Source organism: Pinus tabuliformis, chromosome 8, assembly GCF_031772625.1.
Source record: "Pinus tabuliformis cultivar Carrire ecotype Pingquan chromosome 8, CPIR1, whole genome shotgun sequence".
NCBI lineage: Eukaryota > Viridiplantae > Streptophyta > Pinopsida > Pinales > Pinaceae > Pinus > Pinus tabuliformis.
The window spans coordinates 1495525089-1495541003 of record NC_142294.1 but is presented as its reverse complement, the minus strand read 5'-3'; the positions used below and the strand labels follow the sequence as shown (position 1 = coordinate 1495541003).

Below are 15915 nucleotides of genomic sequence, written 5' to 3'. Positions count from 1 at the left end.
TCATAAAAAGCTCAAAAATGTACTGTTTTTGCTGAAATAAAATGCTATGGGTTAAGTACAGGCTAAGGGATGATCAAGAGGATGAAGATCTATCACAAAGAGTAAAGATTCATCTGTAGATTAGCTCTTTAAATCTTGAATTTGCTCAGCAAAGGAGCAAGAGTAGCAAAACCCTCTACTTCGCTTTTGATATAGTCAAAAGCTTTTCGATTCGGTACTCTTTTCTTCAAGAAATGAATAGAAAAATACTACAACAACAAGATACTAGGATCTCCCCAGCGGAGTCGCCAGTTTGTTGTGGGGAAAAGTATCCGATGCGGATGACACTAACCCTACTCTAAAGGTGACAGTCTTTAGCAACAACAGAAGGTAAAGTTTTCATGTTTCCCTTTATGCAAGTACAGAGAGAATGAAGGAAGGTCAACCAACCTAGTGTCCTTCGCTTAGTCGATCCTTGCTCTTCTCTCCTTGTATCTTGTTCCCAGCTCCTTGCTCTCCTAGCCGGTCCAGCTACATACAGATCCTGCACAAAACAAGAGAGCAAACTACAAGATACATGTACTCATAACTGAAGCATGGATTAGGGTGCATCAAATATACATGTAAACACAAAGCATCTATGTAAAACAAGTATATAGGAGAACATGCAAACTTTATTGATAGAAAGTAACAGGGTTCCAGAGGAAGTTACAACCAATGATGGCTCCAATCCAGCAGCACCTCCTCGGCAGCAAGAACTCTCCTCTTCACCTCTAGTAAAACAATCACCCAATAGCTCTGACTGCAAACCAACAGCACCTCCTTGCTTAAACCAAAATTCCAGCCTCGCTAGACCTCATAAAAGAGCTCTATATATAGGGTAGAAGAAGAAAGGATGAGTCAGCTTGAGACTGACATGAAGCTGCCTTGTGTCCTCTTCCTCTTCAGTTAATCTTCAGTTCCTGTGTCCACTTGGAGATCCTTGCTTACACATGGTGATCAAGTACCTCTTACTCATCACAGGGCGAATCTCATGACCCAAGTGTCAGTTTGGAAGCTTCCTGGGCAATTGACACCTTGCAGGATGACTGTGCCACTTGGCCAATCTCGCCCAGCGCAGGTAGCCTTCATTGTTTTTGACTTCCAGCGCAGGTACAGAGTGGGACAGTTGCAATACAGCGCAGAAGCTCAGTTAAGCAGCTGACATGATCCAAAATAAGCCTGTTTTGAAGTGTTTTCAGGTGGAGAATTTATTGGAAGTGCTGTTGTTTGATGACCTTGTTCTTTTAGGGGTAAGAACAACATGTTTAGGGACTGAGGATCCCTGTAATTATTGACATTCCATGCTCCTTGACGCGAGGCACAAAAATGTCTATAACAAGTGGGAACTCATTCAAAAGTTGCAGAAGATCCCAGTTCAAACAGTATTGCGAGAACTTGACAAGAAAGGAAAAATCATATTGGAACCTGAAGCAGTCACAGAACTGAGAAATCAAAAGCTACAAAATAGATCAATTACAGAGTATCTTATCAAGTGGAAAAACTTAGCCACTGAAGATTCCACATGGGAGGAGAAGAATTTATATAGAAGCATCAAGAACTACTCAAGCGTTGAGGACAACACTTTTTGAAGAAGAGGGGCATGTTAGGCCCCTATACTACTAGTGTAACCCCTTATTGTTATTAGTACAACCCCCTTATTATATTGTTGTACCCATGTAGTCCCCATATTGTTATTATTGTGCCCCATAGAAGCCCACTATTGTTATTATTGTGCCCTTACATTATTATTGTTATGTCGGCTCTGATTATATTATGACCCCTTAGGCTCCTATATATAGAAAGGAGGTCTTGTCATTTGTATCATCCAAGAATTGTTCATTTGTGTAATATGAAGGAGGTTTCCCCCTCGAAGAGGCTGAATTCTAAGGCATTCAACTATCTTTTCTATCATTTTGTGAGCTAGTTTCATAACAGAGTGGAGCTGCAACGTGCGAATAGAAATGGGTATGACAGTAGGGAGACGTGCACGTGAGGTGGCAATAGGTAGGATGACTAGACAACGGGAAAATGGAGTGGTGACATTGGATTCGTTAAGGGATAACGGTCAAGGCGCGGGATGGAGGACCATTGGCAGAGGGAAAACCATGAGCGGATTGCAAAGGGGGTAGGGAATGGATTATGGTTTTGAGCGAGGGAGGGGGGGTGTGCAGAGCTATAGGATGGTGGCATGTAGGGTTGGGGTGTCCACCATTAAAACCACTTTGCAGACCCCCACCCATTGCGTTAACGAAAACCGGTCGAGGGGGGTGCGATGTCTTTCCCTGTTGTTTATCTGGGTGGGGAGTAGATCGACCGTCCAATGATGCGCTCCTTTTATGTAAAGCTGACCTGATGTTTTGTCGCTTAGTGACTTTGGCTTATATCAAATATATATGCGCCATATATCATAAGGTCCAATGTCAACGATTTACAACAAAAATTAATCCTTATTAAGGAAATTAATCATTAATTAATAATAATTTAACATTTCTAATCTGGCGCATTTAAACTAGAAGCCTTTACATTTTTTCTTTTTATTGAAATTGAAGCCTTTATTTTCTTTTTTCTTCCCTAGAATTTTTTATTTTCTTTTGCCTTCTTTCTTTAGGGAAACTAACTCCTAACAGTTTATTGATATGGATGCATATAAAATATACAATTGTCCTAACATTTTTTAATTTTCTTTCTTTTTCATCCATATCCTAACTTAACATTTTGAATTTATTTTTGACAAATATACTAACTTATCAAAACCAAATAATGTTACAAAATACGCATTGGCGCTATTGATGGAGGGAAGGATAGAATTTCCTCCTCATCATTAAACAAAAAACATTATTTTGCATGGAGGCTTGAATCTGGTGGGACCTAGGTCTTATGCTGAGGTGGCAGATGTCATGAAGGCCAAATGTGGTGATATGGAGAGCCACATAAGAGAATCTAGAGGACGTGGATTAGTGATGTGGCAAACATGTTGACATGACACGCTGCCAACATGATACGTGGTAGGAATGATTAGCCTTATAGATGGTAAAGTGGCAAGATTTTGGGTAACATATGACATCATGAGGGGATGCCACATGGTAGAGTGATGTCACCTTGATGTCAGTGTGATGTCATCAAGACAATACAAAAGTGGTTGACATGGGGGCCTATGCTAACATGTCATTATGTGACACATGGTGGTGTTTTGTGGTGCCACCTAGCATGGGGGTGCTACTTGGTCTCGACAAGGAGTTGACGTGGCCCAGAGCCATATCACTATGGAGCATGGGCCCTAAGAGAAGTCTTGTGGTTACTTTCTACCACGAGGCATGGAGTAGACATAAGTTGCAGAAGAGACGTAAGCCACAATACAAATATTATCTGTGTTACCTAACTGGAAACAAATTATGTCATGCCACAAACATTAGAGTAGAATACCCTCCGGGATGTGGTGCAATGGAATGGTGGTGTTGTGGCGTGGAAGGAACCACGTTGGATCTCGTGTGAGGTAGCAATTCCACGTGGGTACCATGTGGCAGATCTTTTCTAATGTGGGAAGGGTTAGTGGGCCCAAACTTTAAATGGGCATAACTTTCAATCTAGAGGCCATATTAAGGAAATATTTATATCACCAAAACGCTCTCAATGAACTAGATGTGATGGTGATATACAAAGGTAATTTAGATAAATTTAGGAAAGGAAGAATTTTTATAACCCCATCTTCATAAGGAGACCATGGAGGGCAGGTTAATTAAAAGTAGCACCTCCCATTGAGTTTCGAGAGTCGAAGGTGGTGGGAGTGAGAATTACACTTTGACGAAGAACATTGTAGAATGTGAGAATGTTTTTAGGAAGAAGATGGCTCATCATACTAGATAGACTATGCAACTTGGTCAAAAAAGTAGAATCAATTGCATGATTATTTTACAAGAGAAGGTAGTAAGAGAGCACACAGAGAGAATAATTTCAAAGGTAGTGTAATAGGAACAATCAATATGAGAGTATGACCTTCATCATGTTTGATGTGGTGAGAATGATCACGAAGCAAAGACATGCATAATCCCATGGGAGAAGATAAAATACAAGTAGAAAAAAAGAAGAAGACAAAGGTAAAGCACCTAAATCTACTCATTTGGTTGTTGTTCATTGTAATATTCACATAAATAAATATTTGTTCAAAGCTTCATTTGATTCTTGGAGAGATGTTTTCCTGCTTGAAATTGGTATTACTTAATACATGACATTTTAGAAATATTTCTTTGAAGAATTAAATGATAGCGAAGAAGGTGCAATGTACTTTTTAGATATATCTAGTCTCAAACTTGTAGAAATTAGCACCATCAGGCTTAAATTTATCAAATTCCTATATTTTCTTTTGAATGATATCGTTATCTTCCTAAGTTACTAACTCATTGTCTCTTATAAATATTCAATAATAAGGACATTCCATTCACATGTTTGATGGAAAAATTGAAATAAGGAGGTATTTTGACAGCAAGGTTGTCATGGCGTGATGGGATGACAGAGTGTTTAAGTTGAAAGGGGCATTCATAGAGGCATAGAATTTTATACATCTTTCTCACTATGATGAAGGTACATCGTCTTTTAGTCTTTTGTGTCATGCTAGATTTGGACACATCAACTATGATAGTCTTCATATGTTGAAGAACAATAATATTTTTTGTTTTCTTATCATTCCAAGGAACTTGAAGCAATGTGAGGCTTATATCGTTGGGAAGCATAACAATAAATCTTTTCATGATTCCACTTTGAGAGCTTGTATAAAAATAAAAGTGATACATACTATTTTGTGTGCCCTCATGCTTCTTCCATTTGCCTCTGATAATAAAATATCATTACTTTTATTAATTATTACACTAGAATGTGTTCGGTCTTTTTGTTAAAATATAAGTCTCAAGCTTTTGAAACATTTAAGAAACTCCATGTATGGATTGAAAATGAAGCACACTATAGTATTATTACTATTTATATTGAAAATGGAGGGGAATATACCCCTAATGAGTTTAAAATCTATCTTCACCAACAATGAATCAAACACCAAACCATTGTTCCATATAATCCTCATAAGAATGGTATAGTATAAACAATGAATTCGATACTCGAGTATAGTACATTGAATACTATTTTTCAAGAATGAAGTTGATGTCTTTGGCTAATGAAACTTTATATATGTAATATATGTGAAAAATAGGAGTCCATCTATTGCCCTTGGGAACAAGACTCCTTATAAAATTTGGTGTGTGCATATTCCTTCAATGAGGCATCTTAGGGTTTTTGGTTTGAATTATTGTTTATTAATTTATAAGGAGAAAATAAAAAAAGCTTGGTTCAAGGAGTTGAAAGTGAATATTCTTGAGGTACTCAAATACAACCAAGGCATATCATATTTTTGATGAGGTAAATAATAAGTCCATTTCAGATATCTGATTTTTCTTGAATCCACCAAGTACGACGAAACTATTAAGCAACAACTTGATCATCTATATAGATTCACTTTTATGAAGACACATAATGAGTTTGATGATGAGATTCTAAATATTCAAGGGGTATCCCTATCTTGGATTGGTCTTTTGAATCTCCTTTTGAAGTGTCATCCTCCCCCTCATAAAGAAGATATAGGCACTTCATCAGAATAGGGAGTCGAATTGGATGATGTGATTGAGAGGATTAAAAGGTTGAACCTGCATGGGAATACAACACCATCCCAATAAGTGGAGCAACATAGACCATCTCAGAAAGGTCCACCAAAGTGGCTCATAAATACACTTGAAAGTGTTCATCTTGATGAGTTTGAAAAGATAGGAACTAGAAGTTAAACTAAATAAGATGAAGGTGATGTAGATAATTTAGATTCATGTGATGCTAATACAATGGATGTTTCATATGATTGTGAATCAAATTTATCTACAAACTTTGAACCTACATTTTTTTAAAGAATCTACTTCTTATAATGAGTGGATAGAAGGCATGCAGAAGGACTATGATGCTCTCATCAAGAATGAGACATGGAAGCTAGTGGATTCTCTATTTGGAACCAAACCAATTGGCTACAAGTGATTATGCAAAAACAATTACAAATTAGATGGATCACTTAACAATCATAAAGTAAGGCTTGTAGTAAAAGGTTTTGCACATAAAGAAGGCATAGACTATGTAGAGACTTTTCTCCCACAAAAAAATGGCCTACCATTTGTATAATGTTGGCTTTAGCTCCCCCCATAAAAAAAATAGGTTACTTAGAATCGGTGGATGATTCATCACATGGATGTGAAGGAAACTTTCTTGAATAAAGACTTGAAAGAAAATGTCTACATGTTTCAAGCAAAAGGATTTGTTGTGAAAGGTCAAGAACAAAAGGTATGCAAATTTGTCAAGTCTTTGTATACCCTAAAGAAAGAACCTCATGCATGATACGAAAAGTTAACTAAGTCTTTTTGAAGATCAATTTTAAGTATTTTATATCTTGTGGTATATGTTTATGATCTTTTGATAACATGGAGAAACGAAACATATATTGCATCCATAAAGAAAGAATGAAGAAGGGTTTTGATATGACAGACATGTGGATATCCTCACTACTATTTGGGTATATAACTCAGAATCCAATAATGTATTCATCAAAAGAAGTACAATATAGAACTATTGAAAAAATTCGGCATGGCTAGTCATAATCCTCTCTCTATTCTAATGGAAGAAAATCTAAAGTTAACATCAAAAAAAGGGAATGAATTTGAGGATGTAATTAAATATAGATAGCTCGCAGAGAGTGTTATCTACATTACTACTATTAGACCAAACATTTGATTTGTAGTTCAAATTATTTTCAGGTTCATGTAATAATGTAGTGAAGCACATTGCTATGTTGCAAAGAGAGTTCTAGAGTACTTAAAAGGAACTCAAAACTTTGGGATCAAATACTCTAAGGTGGATGACTTAAAACTAGTTGGACATATAGATTCAAACTTTGAAGGAGGTAAGGAGAATGAATTGTCTACTTTAGGATACTTCATGTGTCTTGGATCAACAACTCTATCTTAGAGACCACATAAACAATTTGTTCCAACAGATTCCACTACAATGGTAGAATATGTGGTTGCTACAAACATAACAAAGGAGATTGCGTGGCTCAAGTATATATTAGATGATTTGTTGTAGGAACAACTAAATGCTACCCCACTTTGGATTTACAACAATTATGCAATCAACCTGACCAAGGATCCTATATTCCATGATTGAACCAAGCACATCAAGACAAATAACCATTTTTTTCGACATCATATAGAGGCCAATACCATTATGCTAATACGTTGTTCCACAAGTGACCAAATTATAGACATGTTCAGCAAACCACTTAAAAGAGAAACATTTGAAAAATCCATAAAAATACTTAGACTCACCAATAACTCTTCATATTAAAGGAAATAATATCACATACTTAAGCCTCGATAGTATAAAATTGTAAATATTTAATATATAAAAAAGAAAAATTATAAATATGAACAACTATCCTCAAAACTAAACTATGGTAAATGAAATCATATATATATATATATATATATATATATATATATATATATATATATGTTACTACCATTAAATTATTTAAATCCAACTTATCAAAATAAAAATTAAATTTATGATATTATTCTATATTCAATTTATCAAATTTTAAATTAAATTTATAAAATTTATTTTGTCATGGGTGGGAAAACCTATCATAACACTTGTCCATTTCTAGCTATTAACTGCAATGCAAGCTGACTCATTACCCTTATTCAAGGAAAACCACACCACCTACCCGATGGTGGTGGTGGTCCATAAGGGGGCAGATGCTGACTCATTACTCTTATTCAAGGAAAACCACACCACCTACCCGATGATGGTGGTGGTCCATAAGGGGCACTCGTGCCAAATTCCTTTGGGCCTTGGGCCGTTAACATATTTCCTTAAATTTAAAAAGGACTAACTCTTAACAAAAAACAGTTTTAGAGCATACTCCACAGCGAAAATTTATAAAATTTATATAATAACAAATTTATTATTATTATAACAATTTCACAATTATTTTAAAACAACAATAAATCTTATTACAAGTTTTGATTCGGCAAACCCTAAGTATATTGAAGGGCCAATATTTGAGAAAGGGTTTCACCCACACCTACCTAAGGACCCATATTTGAGAAAAGGTTGCACGCACTACCGCTACTCATGTTAAATATGAATTCCTCCAACCTATATTCTAAACCAAAGGTTTAGACTTCCAATTTTATCAGTCCAAAATTAAGATTGGCATGATTATGAATCCTTAATCTTAAAAAGTTAAGATTTTTGGATTTTCCGTTGTAATCCTCGCTGTAAACCGGAAAAGCATTTGCATTTTCTCCCAGTGCTCTGTACTCGTCATGGAGAAAACATCACATTTTTACGTTCGAGCTTCCTTTATATTATATAATGTTTTGTTTTCCGTTAATTAATGCTAACCTATCTGCATACGACGTATCGATCAAACCTAAAAATATCATCATTGCATACGAGTATATCAAGCTCAATCCTTCCCTAGAACCCTTTGCATGACTGAACCCATTAACAGTGATTGTATCTGTAAATTATTAAAAACAAAATGGAACACGTAAAAGTTTATGTGCGAGTGATGTTTTCGTTTTAATATGATCCCATCAGTTTAGATCCAACACTGGAAAAAGTAAAACAATAACATTCACCAGTAAGCCAATGGAATTTCTGTGGCATACTCTAAGAGCTTATTGGGATGAAATGAATTACATTGACTTCAATAGCTCTGGCACTGAAATCTCTACGTACAATAAAGATCGACGAGCCAATGAAGCATAGTGTTTGAGTTGGATGCAATTTTAGTAGGGGTTTTGACCTACATAATTGCAAGGGGCATTGTAATTGCCGGTCATGAAGGTATCACCGTCGTTGCAAATAACCCTGGCCCAGCCCACTGTTCGAGAATTCTTCCACACAATTTGAGTGTAGTGCCCGCATTCCTGACACCCATTGCACGAATGAGTATGATAGTTGAAGTAACGGTCTTCCCCGATCCACGCAGCCATTGTCTCCTTGGGTCGCCAACCACTTTCACTTTCCCTGAAAATATTTTCCCCAAATGGCCCATTCGAGTGCTCGAAAGTGGAGTTCGTTTCTGACAGGATATGCTTGGCATAGCTGGTAACATTGACATTTCACACAAGGGAACTATCTCCAATTTGGGGTCGTTGTTGGAAATATTAATCTCAACCACGGCATTAAACACATTGATAAACACCATGCTTGCTCAGTTAACTACTGCAGGGTTGTCATTTAGTTTGCAGGTGGAAGGATCTGAGCAGAATTACAACATGCAACAGAGAGTTTAAGGCACTTAATGAATTTTGGTAAATACATATGGGCAAACATTCACTCTGCGAGTGTTACCCACACTCCACAACCCCTGCAAGTTCAGAAAACCATTTATTATGTAAAATTGTCCATCATGTGTCTTAATCATTAACTATGTCATGGATTAATGTCAAATCTGTATGTTGAGATAAATATGAAAGTAAAAAGTAATTTGTATGATTGAGCAAGTAGACACAAGTCCAGTTGTAAGTCTTAGAGGTAGTGAGGAGAAAATTGTAGAGGAAATATTGGTGTGCGAGTGAAAACAAGTTTTACCGAGTTTTACAGACATTATTCCAAACAAGTTTTACCGAGTTTTACAGACATTATTCCGCAACCCCAGCGAAGCGTAAATCACACTAAGTCTTTTGTGTTTTTACATAATTTCATGTCTAGCTTTACGGCAACTATTTTTGTTTTTACTCTCTTTTCGTGAATAAACTGTGTTTCCACAACTATTTTTGTTTTTACTCAGTTTCAGCAAATAAACTATCTATTTTAATTAATTAAGCCTCTCTGCACTTGCCATTTGCTTGTTGCAACCGATTTATGAGCCAGACTCTATGTGTTTTAATTAAGCCTTTCTCCACTTGCCATTTTCTTGTCGCAAATGATTTATGAGCTAGACTCCTCTCCTTGATTAATGAGCCACTCAAATTTTTCCAACATGGTAGAGCTGGTTAAACCTTGTTAGTGTAAAAACAAGTGGTTTTACTATCAATTAATTTTTTTTGTTTTGAGGGCAGATTGTTTTTTCCTTTGGAGGGTATTTATCAGTAGGTAGAAAGTTTTTTTTACAGGCAACATCAAACACAAGCTTGACTAATCCTCATATACCTTAGTTTAATGGCAAAAATTATGATTATTGGGCTATTACAATGAAAACAACATCAAACACAAGCTTGACTAATCCTCATATACCTTAGTTTAATGGCAAAAATTATGATTATTGGGCTATTACAATGAAAACCCTGTTTTCTTCTCAAGACATTTGGGATTTGGTGGATAATGGTTTTCAAGAAATAGCATATGCATCAACATACAATGCCTTGTCTCAAGCAGAAAAGAATTTGTTGAGGGACAACAGGAAGAAGGATACAAAATCCCTCTTCTAGATTTTTTAGTAGTTCATGAAAGTATTTTCCCAAGGGTTTCAGCAGCAACAAAGTCCAAACAAGCATGGGACACCCTCCAAAAAACCTACCAAGGCATGGCAAAAGTGAAGACAACAAAGCTACAAATTCTAAGGAGGGACTTTGAGACACTTTGTATGAAAGAGTCTGAGAATGCAAACTCATTTTTTACACATGAAATTGGACTAGCTACTCAAATCAGGTCTCATGGTGAGACACTTGAGGAAAGGAGAATAGTTGAGAAAGTTTTGGGAAGTCCGCCAACAAGGTTTGATGCCATTGTTGTCACCATATAAGAGACAAAGGATTTCTCGCAGTTCTCAATGGATGAGCTTCATGCATCATTGATTTCTCATGAACATAGACTGAATAGAGCAACACGCTCCTCATTGGAGCATGCCTTCAAGACACAAGTTTCATTTGGTCAAGGTAGAGGCAGAGGAAGAGCATATGCTAGAGGAAGAGGAAGAATCCCACACAGAGGTGGAAGAAGCAGCCCTTCAAGCTCAAGTGAAAGGGGCATCAATCAAAATCCATGTCAAGGCCCAAGCCAAAATCAAGCACAAGGTCAGAGGTATGATAAATCTCAAGTCCAATGTCATTACTGTAAGAAGTATGGTCATTATGCAAAATGAATGTAGAAAGAAGAAATATGACATTAGTAAAAAACCAAGTGTAAATTTCACAAAGGAAAATCAGAACCATGATAGAATGTTTTTAGCTTGTAATGTAACACAAGAAAAACAAAGTGATGTATGGTATATAGATTCAGGGTGTACCAACCACATGTCAGGGAACATAGAAATGTTTTCCAATCTAGATGAAAGTGTGAAATCTGAAGTGACATTAGGGACTAATAGCAAAGTCTCTGTCATGGGCAAATGAAGAGTTAATATCCTAACAAAGAAGGGGGAGAAGAAGTACATCTCGGATGTTTACTTTGTCCCTACTTTGAGGCATAACCTCATATGTATTTAACAACTCATGTAAAAAGGATACAATGTCTTTTTCAAAAACGATGAGTGCACAATTTTGCATATACCTCCAAGCAGATAGTTGATTACAAAGGTTCAAATGAAACAATAGAATGTTTCCACTAAAAATAAGGTCAGATTTGAAGAAAGAAGGTGCACAAGAACAAATGTCAATGAATTCACAAGAGGATGGAAGAAAAGTTGCACCTGTTACACAAGTGAACTATCAAGCAGAGGTCAAAGATGAAAATTGGTTATGGCATTTGAGATTTGGACATCTCAACTTTGGAGGTTTGAATTTGCTGCATAGGAAAGGCATGGTGAAGGGGTTGCCGCTCATAGAAAAATTGGACAACCTATGTGAAGGATACATCTTGGGTAAGCAACATAGAGAGACATTTCTAGTAGGAAAGTTAATAAGGACAAAGGCACCTTTGGAGATTTCCCATTCAGATTTATGTCGACCAATGCAGACACCATCAATTTGTGGCATCCACTATTTATTGACCTTCATAGATGACTGCACAAGGAAGACATGGGTCTATCTCCTAAAACATAAAAGTGAAGTGTTTGAGCGCTTCCGTCAATACAAAGCTCTTGTTGAGAAGTAAAGCGAAAACTACATCAAAGTCCTTAGGACTGACAGAGGTGACAAATACATTTCAAATGACTTCCTTCGATTTTGCAGGGAGCATGGAATTGACAAGCAATTTACAGCAAGGTATACACCTCAGCAAAATGGTGTCGCAGAAAGGAAGAATAGGAAAATTATCGAAATGGCAAGGAATATGTTGAAGGCAAAGCATTTTCCAAATGATTATTGGGCTGAAGCTGTCGCTTGTGCAATGTATATCATTAATAGGTGTCCAACCAAAAGTGTCAAGGATGTTGATCTTGAAGAGGCATGGAGTGGAAGAAAACACAATATCACTCACATGAGAGTCTTTGGATGTGTGGCTTATGCATGTCTCAGATGTGTTGAGGAAGAAGTTGGACAACAAGGGAGAGAAATGCATATTTGTTGGATACAGTGGTGAATCCAAGGCATACAAGCTCTACAATCCATCAACCATGAAGGTCATAATCAACGGAGATGTTTATTTCATAGAAGAGGAAGCATGGGATAGAAATTTAGAGAAGACATTCAATGTGAAAGAATGTAAACCACGAGGACAAAGAGGAATTGACAACATCAAGCAATTCATCAACAGTGACTCCCTCTACTCCTATTCAACCGCAACAAAGCAAGCAACAAGTAACCCCATCAACAATAATTGGACAACACCATGCACTCAAGCAAGTGCTTCTCCAAGAAATCCGTAAAGCGCAACACCAAGTGACATGACAAACCCATCTTCAGTAAGCACATGAAGACCAAAATTCAAAAATTTAAATGAGATTTATGAGCAAGATGAAGTTGGTAGTAGCTTTGGTCTAAATTCCTTATTTGCATTATTTTGTCATGTAGATGACCCAATCCATTTTGAAGATGCAATCAAAGAAGAAAAATGGGTTGTGGAAATGGAGAAAGAAATATAAGCAATAGAAAAGAATGACACATGGGAGTTAGTGAACCTTCCGCAAGGAAAAGAAGTCATTGGAGTGAAGTGGGTCTATAAGACCAAGAGAAATGTCGATGATAAGATTGAAAGGCATAAAGCGAGGCTAGTTGTCAAAGGATACAAGCAATAACATGGAAGAGATTATGCAGAGACATTTGCGCCAGTGGCGAGGATGGAGACAATGTGTATAGTTGTGGCGATTGTTGCACAACATAAATGGAAAGTGTATCAAATGGACGTAAAATCAACATTCTTGAATGAAGTGCTGAAAGAGGAATTGTATGTTGCGCAACCACTTGGTTATGAGGTAGAAGGCCAAGAAGATAAAGTGTATCGGTTGAGGAAATCTCTTTATGGGATGAAGCAAGCACCGTGTGGATGGTATAGTAGGATAGATGCTTACTTGTTGGACAATGGTTTCGACAAATGTGACAGTGAGCCTACTCTCTACATCAAAGAGAGCGATGGAAAGATTCTTATTTTTGTCTTATATGTAGATGATTTAATATTTACATGCAGTGATGATTTCCTCATCGTTGCTTTCAAAGAAGTCATGAAAAGTGAATTTGAAATGATTGACTCGGGGTTGTTAAGATATTTTTTGGGCATAGAAGTGAAGCAAATAGAAAATGGAATTTTTATTTCTCAAGAAAAGTATGTAGTAGACATTTTGGAGAGGTTTAATATGTAGAACAGCAAGCCCACACCAACTCCAACTTCCATGGGGTTGAAGTTGAGCAAAGAGGATTGCAATAGGAATGTCAATCCGACATTATACAAAAGCATGATAGGCAGCTTGATGTATTTGACTGCCACCAGTCTAGATATAATGTATGCAGTGAGTTTGGTGTCAAGGTTCATGGAGACACTCAAGGAGACGCATTGGCAAGCAACCAAAAGAATTCTAAGGTATGTCAATGGGACAAAACAGTATGGTATTTTGTACACCGCAACAAATGATTTCAGGTTGGTTGGTTACACTTATAGTGATTGGGTAGGAAGTGTCGATGACAGAAAAAAACACGTCAAGATATGTTTTTCATTTGGGTTTCAGAGCCATTTCACGGGCCTCCAAGAAGCAACCAATAGTGTCACTATCAACAACAAGAGCTGAATATGTCACTGTAATAGTAGTAGCGTGTGAGGCAGTTTGGATGAGAAGGATGTTGAGGGATCTTCGCCACAACCAAGAGGGAACGACAACTATTTTCTGCGACAACACTTCTGCAATTGCATTGTCAAAGACCTCTGTCTTTCACAAGATGACCAAGCCCATTGATGCTAAATATCATTTTATTAGAGAGTTTATTAACAATGGTGCAATTGTGTTGCAACACCGCAAGTCATAGGAACAATTTGCTAATATTTTCACAAAGCCATTAGCACGTGAAAGTTTTGTTTATCTTAGAGACTATTTGGTAATCCTCAATGGCGACAATTGTGATTAAGGGGGGGTGTTGGAAATATTAATCCCAACCACTGCCTTAAACACACTGACAAACACCATGCTTGCCCAGTCAACTATTGCAGGCTTGCGATTTTGTTTACAGGTAGAAGGACTAAAGTCTGAGCAGAAGTACAACGCTGACCATTCCGAAACACAGAAGAGAGTTTAAGGCACTTAATGAATTTTGGTAAATACTTCTGGGAAAATATTCACTCCGCCACTATTACCCACACTCCACAACACCTGCAAGTTCAGAAAACCATTTATTATGTAAAATTATCCATCTTGTGTCTTAATGATTGGCTTTGTCATGTATTAATGTCAAATTTGTATGTTGAGATAAATATGAAAGTAAAAAGTCATTTCTATGGTTGAGAAAGTAGAGAGGAGTCGAGTGTGTAATTCTAAGAGCTAGTGAGGATAAAATTGTGGAGGAAATATTGGTGGGTGAGTAAAAAAAAGTTTTACAAAGTTTTACAAATAGTTACTCTACAACCCCAGTGAAGCGTAAATCACAGTAAGTCTTTTTTGTTTATACTTGAAGAAACGACCTCCAATTTGTTATGCGAATGTATTCGCATATGCTTTACAATATAATCCAAAGTTTGGTTTGTTGCGATATGCCTTTAAACATTCACATCTAGCTTTACCACAACTATTTTTGTTTTTACTCTGTTTTCCCATGAATAAACTTTGTGTTTTAATTAAGCTTCTGTCCAGCTACGATTTACTTTCCATAACTAGATAATTGACTTGCTGCAACTGATTTCTGAGCGAGGCTCCTCTCCTTTGCCCCTATAAAATTTTTCCAACACTCTTGCCTCATTTTGGGTTACAAGGAATTGGAACACTAAAGCCTCATTGTCACCTCTTGCACTTACAATAGAAGGTAGTGAACCCAGACATAACAATAGATAAACCAACAAAAGGATCAAATACAACCATATAATATGATATACTATCAAGTTCTCCATGGTCTTCCTTCCCACTTTAACTCTCTAAGCTCTCTGATGGCCTTATCACTACTATGAGGGAAGGTTGACGCATTTGGGCACGAGAGGGCTTCTGATTTATAGGATGAGAGGTGAAGACGAGTGGGAATGATTGGAGTGATTTCACAATGAATAATGTGGAAGTATTGTTCCTCCGAATGCGATTGAAGGTTTTGGTCGCAAAAACATATTGACTTCGAAACAACTTGGAGGGCCTACTTCTAACATGAAAAGTTTATTAGTTGAGAAAAGTAAAGGTAATCATAGTTGTGATATAAGTGGGTTTGATCAATTTAGAAAACTAAATGTAACAACCGTTATGAGATACTCTCATGACCTTCATTAAAGCCCTTTACTTTACATATTCTCAATATCTTG

The 15915-nt window shown here is 36.8% G+C and overlaps 1 pseudogene; it reads right to left on the bottom strand.

The window, feature by feature from the left end:
- Window positions 1–8897: 8897 nt before the first annotated feature.
- On the bottom strand, window positions 8898–15519 carry LOC149241491 (pathogenesis-related protein PR-1-like; annotated as a pseudogene).
- Window positions 15520–15915: the final 396 nt, after the last annotated feature.